This window comes from Thermobia domestica, chromosome 14 (genome assembly GCF_964235325.1).
Source record: "Thermobia domestica chromosome 14, izTheDome1.hap1.1, whole genome shotgun sequence".
NCBI classification, from domain to species: Eukaryota; Metazoa; Arthropoda; class Insecta; order Zygentoma; family Lepismatidae; genus Thermobia; species Thermobia domestica.
This window is the reverse complement of record NC_137467.1, coordinates 143,231,882-143,245,397: the sequence shown is the minus strand read 5'-3', so window position 1 is coordinate 143,245,397 and position 13,516 is coordinate 143,231,882. Positions and strand designations below refer to the sequence as shown.

At 36.5% G+C, this 13,516-nt stretch overlaps 1 protein-coding gene and 1 long non-coding RNA gene across 3 annotated transcripts in view; one reads left to right on the top strand and one right to left on the bottom strand.

The window, feature by feature from the left end:
• The window catches only part of LOC145670369 (LIM domain only protein 3-like), a 437,118-nt gene extending 424,474 nt beyond the window's left edge, over positions 1-12,644 (bottom strand). Inside the window, exon 1 of the mRNA XM_081738973.1 lies at positions 12,381-12,644. The gene's annotated coding sequence lies outside the window, so the exon portion shown is untranslated. The remainder of the gene's footprint in view (positions 1-12,380) is intronic.
• LOC145670371 (uncharacterized) overlaps positions 1-13,516 on the top strand; it is a 508,027-nt gene that overhangs the window by 363,992 nt on the left and 130,519 nt on the right. The window contains exon 2 of one of the 2 annotated variants that reach the window (XR_014128293.1): positions 1,901-5,273. The exons of the other annotated variant lie outside the window; for it this stretch is intronic. This is a non-coding gene — a long non-coding RNA (uncharacterized LOC145670371). Of the gene's footprint in view, positions 1-1,900; positions 5,274-13,516 lie in introns of those variants that run through there. 2 annotated transcript variants of the gene reach the window in all.

Here is a 13,516-nt window from a genome sequence, read left to right as displayed (position 1 = left end):
TATTATTAAGTTTAAATTGGAACTGTTTCAAGCCTAAGTGAACTAAAAACATTCTCGTTTTGTTGGAAATTAGCATTTATGGAAACAGTGACAACTTGACACGAACAGCTGCCATTGGGAAATGGGCTTCATGTGAGCGTTGCGTCAGTTTCTACATTTAGTTCGTGGTGGCAAAAAATTTCTTTGGTGTGGAAAAATGTAAAGCGTTATGGAGCTTATTATGAAATTCAAGTCTGAGTTGTCTGAAGCCGAAGTGACTAACTACCTTCTCGTTTTGTGGGAAATTAGCATTTATAGAAACAATGACAACTTGACACGAACAGCTGCCATTGGGAAATGGGCTTCATGTGAGCGTTGCGTCAGTTTCTACATTTAGTTCGTAGTGGCAAAAAATGTCTTTGGTGTGGAAAAATGTAAAAGCATTATGGAGCTTATTATGAAATTCAAGTCAGTTGTCTGAAGCCGAAGTGAACTAACTACCTTCTCGTTTTGTGGGAAATTAGCATTTATAGAAACAATGACAACTTACACGAACAGCTGCCATTGGGAAATGAGCTTCATGTGAGCGTTGTGTCAGTTTCTACATTTAGTTTGTGGTAGCATAAAGCTCTTTGGTGTAGAAGAATTTAAAAGTATTTTGCAGCTTATTATTAAGTTTAAATTGGAACTGTTTGAAGCCAAAGTGAACTAAGAACATTCTCGTTTTGTTGAAAATTAGCATTTATGGAAACAGTGACAACTTGACACGAACAGCTGCCATTGGGAAATGGGCTTCATGTGAGCGTTGCATCAGTTTCTACATTTAGTTCGTTGTAGCATAAATTTCTTTGATGTAGAAAAATGTAAAAGCATTATGGAGCTTATTATGAAATTCAAATTTGAGTTGTCTGAAGCCGAAATGAACTAACTACATTCTCGTTTTGTGGGAAATTAGCATTTATGGAAACGGTAACAATTTGACACTAACTGTGGCCATTGGGAAGTGGGCTTCATGTGAGCGTTGCGTCAGTTTGTACGCTTTGTTCGTTGTGACATAAAGTTCTATGATATGGAAAAATCTTTTTAAAAGCATTTTGTAGCTTATTATGAAGTTTATATTTCGTCATCTGAGAACCAAAGGAATGTAACTCCAAGAATGGAAATTTGGTTTTCTTGGATTATGAACATAAATTTGAAAGCCCCACTTGGTGTTATTTGAGTGCTATTGAAGTTGACTTTGTCATTGACTTGCCTGCTATGCAATAATGTGTTTTCCGTCTTATTAAAACGGCATTTGTCTAAAAAAAAAAAAAAAAACTGTTTTCACGCTCCCTTTTAAACCTACGAAAATGGAGTTACGTTCCTCTAGTTCTCATACGGCGATTTGAGCTGTCTGAAGCCAAAGTGAACTAACTACATTCTCGTTTTGTGGGAAAATAGCATTTATGGAAACAGTGACAACTTGACATTAATGCTGCCAACATTTGAATATTAGGGAAATAGAAAGACATATTTCTTGCATTTCTGGTGAAGTTTGTTGTAGATCTTTCCTAATACAGTGCATAGCTGTTTCCACCCAACGTAGCAACATGTTGTCGGCCATTGGCACTTTACCAGCCGAAAATGAACTTCATAAGGTGTTTTTTCTCTAGTAACAATATAAATTTAATTACACAAAAAGTAAAATACTTTGCTAGTTATCTACTTGTTGTAAGAGAGTAATTTCTTAATTCCAATCTTTAAAAATGTTTTTATTATTTTTATCTTATTGTATATTTCTTTACATTTAGATATAAAGGGTTCTTAGAAATGATTCATCGGGTTTTTAAAGTCTTAGAACTTCAAATATTTAATGTTCACTTATTTGTACTAATAACCAATCGAAAGAGAATACTTTGAAGTTTTGTTTATGTCATTGCAGCTTCCGTTGTGACTCACCAGGTGGCAGGGTGATAACAATTTGCAAAATGGCGAATAATCAACAGAAAACATTTTGTGTGATGATGTGAAGACAGAATCCGTCACCACCGTGCAGCGTGCGTTCCGAAGACAGTACAACATACAATCACCAACCCACCAAAGCATTTTGCTATGGTATCGACAGTTTAAGAACACAAGCTGCCCCTGTAAAGAAAAAAGCTCCATGCGACCACCTGTCCCGGAGGAAACAGTGGAGAGATCGAATGTGTATGGGCTGAACTTGACTACCGCATAGATGTGTGTCGTGTAACACGAGGAGCGCACGCAGAACATTGGTAATGACATGTAAGAAACTTTAAAATGTGCTTCTTCAAATGATGTATCAATCATTATTTTGTATGTAATACTTTGTGAAATACATTCATGCAAAACCCGATGAATCATTTGTAATAACCCTGTATTATGCATAGTTGTTCTTAGTTTTTTTTTTTTTTTGTTTCTCATAAATCATTAAAGAATTAGGTTTAACTACTCTGTATTGTTCTTAAACATAAAAACATAATATGTAAAATAAGGATAAAAATAATTATATCTATTTTTTTAAATTCTATATATGCAAAACGAAAAAGAAAAGCACTCGATTTACATGAAAATTCAAGAATTTATAAATTAATTGTATATGAGAGCTCGCCCTGTGGTTTTGTTGTTGATCATGAATAAATAGATTTTTAAAAGTATTTCTTTTCTTTTTCTTTTTCTTTTTTTTCTTTTTCTTTCTTTTCTTTTCTTTTTTCTTTCTTTTTTTGAAAACAGATTATTTACTCACTTTCAAATATGATTTGTTGAAAATTATTGATGCACTTCTGTTGTTGCAAGTGTATGTTCGGAAGACAACTCCACGAATCGTGCCGAATTCTTCCGATGTATCACACGTGAGGTAAAGCAGTTAGTTGTATGATTGGTGTAGGGCTCAGGCTTCACGAGTACTCGCTGTCATTATAGTAGTGAGAATGAGGTTGAAGAGCAAACAAGCAAGGACGCCGATTTCTCTGTAAATGTGAACGGGGGGGGGGGCACTCAGACGCAGAAGGTATATATATATGAGGATGTTAAGACAAATTGCATTCAAATTATGCCAAATAGTGCATATTCATAAATACACTAGGGGGGCCACATGAGCTTTGGGGGTTCCGGGTCCCCCTGCCCCAGGATCGGCGCCCTTGCAAACATTGAGTTTGAGGTGGAGAATAATTACAGAAAATGTTCATATATATATATGTTCTCAGGACCCTGCAGCATGTACTGCTTTGCAGCTTGAGAAAATCGTTGAGTGCAAATATATTGCAGAGCGGGATTGAAAGGATGACCGGAATATACCCGTACTTGTTTTGCATATTATCTTCTGACAGCCTGTTTTATAACCAATACACACAAACAGCATATACGTTTTATAATGAAGACTTTTCATGCATAAATAAATCTTAACTAAATCTCATTGATACCTTTCCTCTTTAAGGATAGACCATTAATAGGACAAAACGAAAAGAGAGATTTGCTTTGGTTCTGTTCCCAGACACATTGAGAACGGTCACACTCTCTTTCTTTCCCTCTCACATACACAAATCCATACAGACACAAATGGTTTGAATATATAGCGCAGAATATACACTGCAGTGTTGCCAACACACACCGAATTAGACAAAATGTTTTCATTGTTGAAGACTCACGAGTGGCATTACTAGAACTATTAGCGCAGTTTTTCTCCAAGTATACTTCGCGCCATTTTATTTCTTTCTATTAATATAGCTGTAAAACAACACGCAAAGTTAAAATCGAAGAAGGCAGTGAATTAGAATAGAGGAAAGTAAGAATTACATTTATAATATCATAATTTAATAAGACATATTGCTCACTTGACCAAAATATGATCGCCCCCCCAGAAGAGGAAACTTTCTTATTTTTTATATATAAATAAAACCCATCCCAAAGTTTGGAGCCCTTAAAAGTAACAGTATGACAACCCATCGCCCCCCCCCCCCAGAAATCGGTCCTGGATCCGCCCCTGTGTCGAACTACAAAGTTTTAGGGGCAGGTCCGGATTCGGTGAACTCCCTGCGTGGGTGCACCCCTGTATAACATAATTTAGAGGTTTAATAAATAAATACGTTTGGGATACATTGAAACCATTATGATAATAGCAATGATACAAAGTTTTATATCGAATATTGATATAGAAAAATAAAATCGGATTCCTGGAAATATGTTATCGTATCCAAATATATTATATTAGTTTAATTTCCCTTACAGAAACGTGTCCTCACTTATCTGTATAGAATTACTTCCAATACAGGTATTGGCAACACTGAATTCAGAGCAAAGCAAAGCAAAAAGCAACGTGCTTTTCAGGTTTTTCTCAATAGGTACCAAATTTACACCATAGCACATAGGGCCTTGCTTGTTTTACACTGCTGTCTCCCATCTACACACTAACACACACATACACAACTACTTTTGACTAACACCTTTCTTTTTCGATTTGACCCTTCGCTTTTTTTTTTTTTTTTTTTTTTTTTTTTTTTTTTTTTTTTTTTTTTTTTTTTTGTCCACGTATCTAATACTAGCATCCTTTTAGATCAGTTCCTGAATGAATGAGGAACATAGATTGAAAAAAAGTAGAAACTGGGGGGAAGTGGGGGTACTGACAAGTTAAAATGAAAAAAAAAAAGAAATGGTTGCTTTAGAACACGTGGTAGCTGTATGTGGTAGTCAGTGCTGAGAAGTGAGGGAACAGGGGCGGGGAGAGAGGTAGAGCCCTCGTAGCTGACAGGTTCCAATCAACACTTATCTGAGCAACAATCTCGGCCGCATTCAGGGCGGTAACCGGTCCAATCTCCAGCCTGATTAAAAACATTCCCCTTTTCCCCCCACTAGAAAACCACTGGGGACTTTATACTAGGCAGCGCGAATCTTTCAGGAGGGAATGCAATCACAACCAACAATCACGGGAAATAGAGCGGGGTGTGCGGATTTTAGGAAAGAGTACGGGAGAGGGAACGGAGGCGCTAGACAGAGAATACTCTTAATTTCTCTACGCGGTGCAGCTCCAGAAATTGAATCTATACTTTCTTTTTTCTGATTCTTTTATTCTTTACTTCCTTTTTTTTAAAAAAAAAAAAAAAAGACAGCGATGCTTTTCTTCACTTCACAATTCTCAATTTATCCCCCGTTCCCTAGTTTCTTGGTTTTGTACAGTTTATTTATTTATTTTTTTTTCTAATAAACACCATTCCATTTGCCTGTCCCATAACTAAATTTTCTTCTTCTTCTTTTTCCTGCCTGTCTGTATGATTTATTGTTCGCAAAATGAGGAAATGCACCATTTAGAAAACCTACATATTCTTCTTGTTTATTCGTAGCATAATTTTGAATAACCAGTGCATGTTTTTCGTTTTCCATATTTTAAAACAGTAACAGTGTTAACAGTATACCACGTGAAGGAGTTTGGTTTCTATAGCGTGATATTTTCTCGATTAATACTGAAACCGGGTGCTAGATTTTCCGGTTTTAGTACAGAGAGTATAGCGGGGATGGAAAATATCATTTGCACGCTTAATTGATTGCAGAAAAGGGCTTCTCGCTAACTATTACCGTTTTTACTCTATAGTGATCAACCTTAAAACCGGAAGTGATTGATTTCTGGCACTTTCGGTTTGAATAGACGGTTAAGAGAGAAGATGTTTCCTATTCTTAGAACACAAAATCGATTCCAAAATAAAATCGATTCTCGCGGTCTCTTATCGTATTTGCTCTATGTAAAGCAATATTGAAACCGGAAGTTATAGTAGATTTCTATCACTTTCGATTTTAGTAGAGAGTTAAAAATGTAGATGAAATGTGTTCTTGAGACGATTAATCGATTTTGTTACGGAAACCGATTTCATTACGTAGAAAGTGTTCCACAAAGAACACAACTTTTGAGTTCCTAATGACGTACAAATTTATTGATGAAATTAAGCAATTTACATATTTTTTGCAGTCCATGCTACCTGTGATTATGTATGAAATATGATATTACTCAAATGCCCTCAAGACTGTGCAGGAACATTCTTCATTCCTTCGATGAAATTTCCATAAGTTTTCGGCATTATTTGAAGCTCTACTTCTGAAATTACACGCTCAATCTCGCGGTCTTGAGTTCTGGAAGAGATTGTGGTTTGCTGACGTGCACACGAAATTTCAAATACCCTCACAGAGTGTCAAATCACAAAATCTGAGTGGCCATTTCAACGCCACTGTTGCGACAAATCATCCGGCCACGAAACCTCTCTTGTGACAAGTCCATTATTGCAATTGATGTGTGACAGGTTGCGCCGTCTTGTTGAAACCATACTTCCTCAGCATTCATGCGATCCAGTTTAGACCACAAAAACTCTCTTAACATACTGTGGTTGCGTTCGCTGTTCACTGTTAAGAGTCTTCATCCCGGTGAAATTAAAATACCGCTAATTTTACAGTAATTATGTAATATCTTCAAATAGATAAAAGATGATTGAAATATGGAACAAGAGCACCCTAGACAATATTATTTTGCATGAGGTACCGTTATCATAATTCACCTAGTGGCTTTCCGTTTTCAGCTGTTTAAAAACGCGGAAATAAATGCCGATTTTCAAAATGGCTCGAAATCGAAAGCAGATAAGTGAGTCATGATAACGGTTTCTCAGGTAAAATATTATTGTCTAGGGCGCTCTTGTTCCACATTTCGATTATCATTTATCTATTTGAAGATATCACATAATTACTGTAAAATTAGCGGTATTTTAATTTCGCCGGGATGAAGACTCTTAATACGTTTCCGGTGGCATCTCCGAAGAAGTACGGCTCAATTATGCCCTCAGTCCAAATGCCACATCACACAATCACTCGTTATGGATGTAATGACTTCTCCATAAGTACTCCAAGGTTTTCAGAGAACCAAATCCTGTAATTCTGTTTGACCAAACATTCCACGGAGTTTGCAAACAATCTCTGCACAACAATCACCACATTTGTAATAAGTTTTCTCTATGACAACATGCTGTTCGGTCGTGAATGCCTTTATTCCTACGCGTACAAAAAACAAATGACGATCGTGTGCGATTCGGCGCTTCGTGACTACTAACCAAGGATGTTATAAAATAGAGGATCTGCTCCATACAACAAAATCGTGAAGCCATACGTCACAGCTTCGCCACACCTACTCTGCCCACTCCGCACCACTAAGATCGCAATGTTTCGAGCCAACAATCATGGCGGAAACGAGAGTATCCAATCAGACGTGCCGGCTCAGACGATGCTCGGTTGTTTTTTTGGCTTCATAGAGTTCATATGTTGAAGATACGTATGGGCAGATCCTCTATTTTATAACATCCTTGCTACCAACCACAAAGACAACAGATGAAAATCGTGTAACGTTCAGTGTTGCCAACTTATTAGAACAGAAATGGCGGGCATTTCAAAAGTTGCTTTCTTTTATGGAACATTCTTTACTATTGTTTTCGCTCTATTGTGATCAACATTAAAACCGGAAATAGTTAATTTCTACCACTTCCGGTTTGAAAATCACCTCTATCAACGAATTCGATTTCTAACTTTTGATAACACAGTGTGCGTGGGTTTTCTCGGGGTTTTCCCGTTTCCTCCCACTTTCTTCATTCCACCATTTCATTCATCACTCATCGTCACCGTCTCTCCTTTAGCCTAACTGGCATAACCTTGGAACGTAAAACCCAAAGATTTCATTTCATTTCATTTCTAACTGTTGATACTCTACTGATAATTTATCAAAACAAGTTACCTTCCTTTGAACTTAAGTAGTGTCTAAAGGAAGGGATGATTTGATGACTTTTTAAAAAACAAAATGTATGGTCTGTTTTATTAATGATCATTTGTAAGCTAATTTTTTGTACAGATTTAAAAGAAAATTGAAACAGAAGAATTTACTACTTTGAAAAAAGTAAAAAAAAAAAAAAAATGAAAGCAACAACTTCTGACAATTGAAAGTACTTTACAAACGTAATAGAACGAAACTATTTATAACTAATGTGGCTATCGTGGTCTGTTGTTAGGCAGATATTTCTGTAATTAGTGCTTTCGTTTCTGTCTATGTCAGTGATGTCACTTTTAAATCAGCTAAAATAGTACTGGAAGGATCATCGTCATCATCATCAATAGCTTCTTATTAATGGTAGGTCGCTTGTCGCAGAATTAAAAACTTCACTATTCTTATGTCTCTTCTTCCTTTACCTTCCACCTTAAATTCTATAACGTTCTCTAGAATATAATTTCTATTCAAGTAACGTCCTGAATAATTTGTGTGCCACTATTTCGTCATAGCTTTTCGTTAAACCTATATAATTTTCTCAATTCTGCTCCATACCCTCATTACGATGGAGTTTAGCCGTTTTTGCCACTTTTATGTAGTTTATACGCATCTTTTCCGTGCAGTAAAAAAATGTCCACACTTCTGTTTATTACTCTTCATTCAACGATTGTTGATTTTCCTCATTCCTATTCTTGCTCTTATTTCTTCCCACATTTCAAATTTTCATCTAGACACTTAAAACTAGTAACCTATTCTACTTTCTCTTCTCTCCTTTCAACATTAATTTTCATTCCTAATTTTTCATAACTTTTTTCTGATTTTTTAAAAAATATATTAGCTAACTTGCATCAGATCCAGAAAAAAATAAAATAATAATCTTTAAGATGTCTATATGAATTGGGTAACTCTAGAAGGGTGAGCTGCTTTACGGCCACCTTTCTCACCCAAGTTCCCAACCTTTTTAAGCACACCTTTTCAAACTTGTTTTAAACGTAAATACAGCAAAATAAAGTACCAACATTTTGTGAAGTAAATCGGTTACTACGAGGGGTGATTGAAAAAAAAAGTGTTACAAAGCATGTAACTTTAGTGTTATTTACCGTAACTTAACGAAAATTTATTTGTAGATTAACAATATGTTTATAATGTTGCAGGCTTGGGGACTTCGGATTCTGATCATGTATACCCGAGAAGCGGACATTCAAAATGGTGACTCGTCTGGAAAGTTGGTCCAGAGTAGAAGTGAGGTTAGTGGTGCGGTTCTTGTAAACTAAAAACAGTACACCTGCTCAGGCCCGTATCCACGGGGGGAAAGGGTGGCCGGTACCCCCCTAAACTTTGCCTGGCCCCCATAAAATTTCACGGTAGGCTTGCAAATGAACTATAATATGGTGATGAAGTATAATATGATTGGGTCGCCCCCCCCAAACTTCTACTGGCCCCCCCTAAATTTTTGGGTTGGCTACAGGCCTACATCTGCTGGTATCCATAGGCAGATTGCAGAAGTGTGTGAGAAATGCTCCATTTCAAGGCAGCATGTAGCGAAGTGGTGTCATGCCAAAAAAAAAAAAAAAAAAAAAAAAAGGGGGTTCGCATATATTAAAAAAAAAAAGTTTGAATACCACTCCCCTAAACAAACTTACACTGTACCTCAAATTAAAACGAATTTTTGAGCATAGAACTTGGTTTTGGTCAAGTTGTTACCAAGTCACTTTTATTAAAATGCTTATTCTAAGGGGCGAAGAATATCGAAATTTGCAAAAATAGAGTGTCACGACCTCCCTTCTCCCCTTCCCAAGTTAAACAGATGGAACTTGGCATATGAACTGCTTATTAACAGTAAGTTGACACGTGTTCAAGCTTTTTTTCGAAAATTCCTTTCTAAAGGAAGAAAGGGGTTTAAGAATCAATATTTCTCCCCCCTTTATCAACATTCAAATCGACGTTGTTTGTCTAATCATCATTCGAAAACGGTTGAATCTTTTCAAATAAATTTGGAACATAGTTACCTCAAGGAGATTTTATTTTGATTCGCATCGTAAAGGTGGAAGGGGTCTCAAAGATACTTATTAAATGTTTTCGATAAACTTATCCTTCCCGTGCGAAGAATTGATATCATTGCAGCTACTAAAGATATAACTATGCAGGTGTTGTATCCACTGGCGCAAATCCTAAGGTGATGAGGGGGACATGTCCCCCAATCTTGGAAGTGGGAGGATTGTCACCCTCAATAATCCGATTTGAAATGTGTTTTTTTTTTTTTTTTTTGGAGGGGGGAGAAATGTGATTATTTGTGTCCGACTGCCACAAAGGAAAGTGAAATGAAATTGATGTCCCTTGCTGTATAATATACAACAGGTTCACCTCAGAAATCAGATTCATCTACCATAATATGAGTCTCAACTCCCCCCCCCCCCCACACACACACACAAAATAAGCCTCAAATCTGCCCATCTCCCAATGTTGAAGACAACTCTGTTCACCCGATCCTCTGCTCACCTCTGCTCTGATCACCCGATATATATAAAAGGATTATGGGAACGATCTTACCGCCCCCCTTTTAATGTTGAAGACAGATTTGCGCCGATGGTTGTAACCGTTGTATCCCTGATATCTCTCTATTTCAGCACTTATAATTTGCAATTTGTTATATTCTTTCTGAGCGACATACAAAAGAAACTGGACAACCTAAGCCTTACTTTGCTATCTTAGTGATCCCACTTAACTACGTTACGGTAAGTAGGCTAGAACATGTCTACAAGTAGAACAAAGTTTTGTAGTGACTATATGGTTAGCATACGTATCATCGGAGCCAGAGACTCGGGTTCAATTCCCGGCCGGAGCTCATATGGTTCAGATCCAAGTCCACGTCTTATATAACCGCAATGATGAACGGGATACTAAACTTAACTCAGCCCACCAATTAGAACACTCAGACATAATATTTTGAACACCAATATATCATGCTAATAAATAAACTTTTTTTTTTTTTACTATTTACTTTTACAATGATCCTTTAATGAAGTTTTCTTTTCTTTTCTAGTAGCGCGCTGTGTTTAATTTACTAGACACTTGCCAGACATCTTCACGTGGCATAATGACGCCAACCACTTAAAGAAAAATAAGCATTTAAGTCCATACCATTAAACTGTATTCTTTCTCCATCCAAAACCGTTCTTTCATGCACAATATCTGTTATTGTTACAAAAAGTATCAGACCAAGATAATTTATATGGACAACATTTGTAACGTATGATGGCATTTTCTTCTATGGCCAGACCTGAACATTTAACTTGTTAAGTTTTGTGGCCAGACATGTATAAACATGTTTTTCTAGACAGTTCGGATATAATACATAAAGAAGCTATTAATAGTGGATGTATTCTCAATTATAAAGAAGGAATTTTGTGTTATTATTGAACATTTAGTGAGTAAACTACGTTTTAATTAGTTCCGGAAATTCTAATATAACGAATTTAGGGCTAATATATATATGTTATAAATTAGAAGTTAAATAACAATTCTGTTCTTATGTACACGCCAAACGAAAGTTGCAAGAGGAGTTTAAGTCAGTTCTCAATATTCTCAAATTTATACTGAATAAGATGTGATTTTAAGTCTCTTAACTGACAATTCTAGTATCTTTTAAACAATAACATTTCCACGCTCATTTTTTTTTTAAATCTGTATTTACAGTTTTTGCTGACCGTACTAATTTCTCTTAGATACTCGGCAAGATTAACGGAAGGTGGGAATAATATACATTGTTGTTGGGAACTTAGAATTGTATGTTATGATCTGTATTTATGTGTACCCATCATTTCATGATAAACAGTAGCAAAATAACAACATACCAAGATTTCTAACAACTTATCTTTCTTAAAATTCCACAGCACGCTCATATCTTAGCTTAGGTGGCAGGTAAAGGAATATTTGGCAAGGCAAAATTATTTTTTAAGAAACAAATATGTTTCACATCGTACAACAAATGTGAGTGTATATTTTGGACAAATATATTTATTTGATTCTACTGTAAATCATAAAAAACGAACGAAGATATATTTATGTTGTTTCGCAATGTACTTGGTACCGCATGACGTTCAAAATCTTTGCAATTAACTAGAACAGATTGGGAATTTGTCGTAGATGTATTCTTAATATTCGAAATAAAGTTTGAGACATAGGTAGAAAGTTATCTTTTCCTTCCTAGAAAACCCATAACACCTTTCTCTTATTGCTTGATGTTTCTAACTTAATTCCATCCTCTATGATGCTGCCAATATTATTAACAAGTATACAGTAGCTTGTACACCGTAGAATGAGAAACAAATGCATTTATTCATAGGATATAATTTAAAATTTCGCAAAATGCAATAATAACTGAGAGTTCTCTGAACGGGACAGGAAAACAAAGTGTGCTTGGCAGCTAATTCTTTCCATAATAGAGTCAGGTATATAACTTTCTTTACACAAGATAGAAATCTTCCCATGCGCACATTTATTCAACGTATGCACATTCATTATATTGTTAATACAAGTGAATATTGAAAATCAGAACGAATGTAATTTATAAAAGTAAAAAGGATGTCTTAAAGAAAATTAATTGTTAGTGACTTACCATTTACTGGAATGGAAACGATCCTTTGAAAGACGTCTTCCAAGAGAAAGTAAAACAATGATAAAAGTCCGGAAGATAAACACAATATAGTGACAATTTTTTGAATGTTTATAGTGTTGTCGTGTGTTTTGCAAACTCACGTGCGAGACACCGACCTTCACTCGGCAACACTCAGAGACGCACTGTGATGTGCTCGTGCTCTTTGGATCCAACCGCGCGTTCAGCCGACTTCTCACTCCGCGCTCCTCTGTGTGCTCTAGTGGAGTACCCCTCCGATCTCATTGTCTCTTCCTCTCGCTCTCCATACCCAACCCTTCCCCCACTTCGTTCAAGGTTTAATCGATTATAGCGCCTCCACTCGGCGGTTCGACGAACTACGCGAGATGCGTTGTTCCTATATTGAGACAGGGTTGGCAGAGATCGTTATATAAGCAGGAACTAATCGTACAGAAGATTCTCCTTTGTTTATGCTTTGTTATTTTTGTGAAATAGGTACTTGACACCATAGTCACAATAAGAATCAAGTTCAAAATAGTATCTAGCCCTCGTCTCTAGTCCAGTGGCTAGAGCGCGTTCTCTTACAAGGTTTAGGGTTCCATTTTGGATGGGGAACTTCGGATGCAGTGCCCACTTTAAAGTGGTGGACATAAAAAAAGTTTTCCGATTTTAAAACCGGTTCTCTCAAAGAAAAACGGTTCGGTTTCCAATCTAACTCTTTTTTGCTTCTCCGTTAATTTGCTCGGAAATAAGGGAGCCATGGTAGCTCAGTGGTTGAGCGCTTACTTCTGGTGCGTGGGGTCGATCCTCGCCAAGTGTGTAAGGTACACGAATTTTCGATATGAAAATTTTCTTTTTCTTTTGGATGTCGCAGGGAAACAGGAGAGACGAAACAGAAATAACACGTCTCCCTTTTCTTTTCCTCTTGCTTTCCATCAAACCAGCTGCTATGTTAGTTCATCTCTCTCACCCTCTCCGTAAGAAGGAATCCGGGGTTGGATGGCCAACACGTTGCAACTCAACTTTCTTAGCGCAATTAAAATAAATTGCACTGCCTTAAGAAAATTCTAAGACCAACTCAATTGCATACTCGGAGACAGATATAGTGTCTAAGGAACGGAAGTAACAGTTGTGAACAA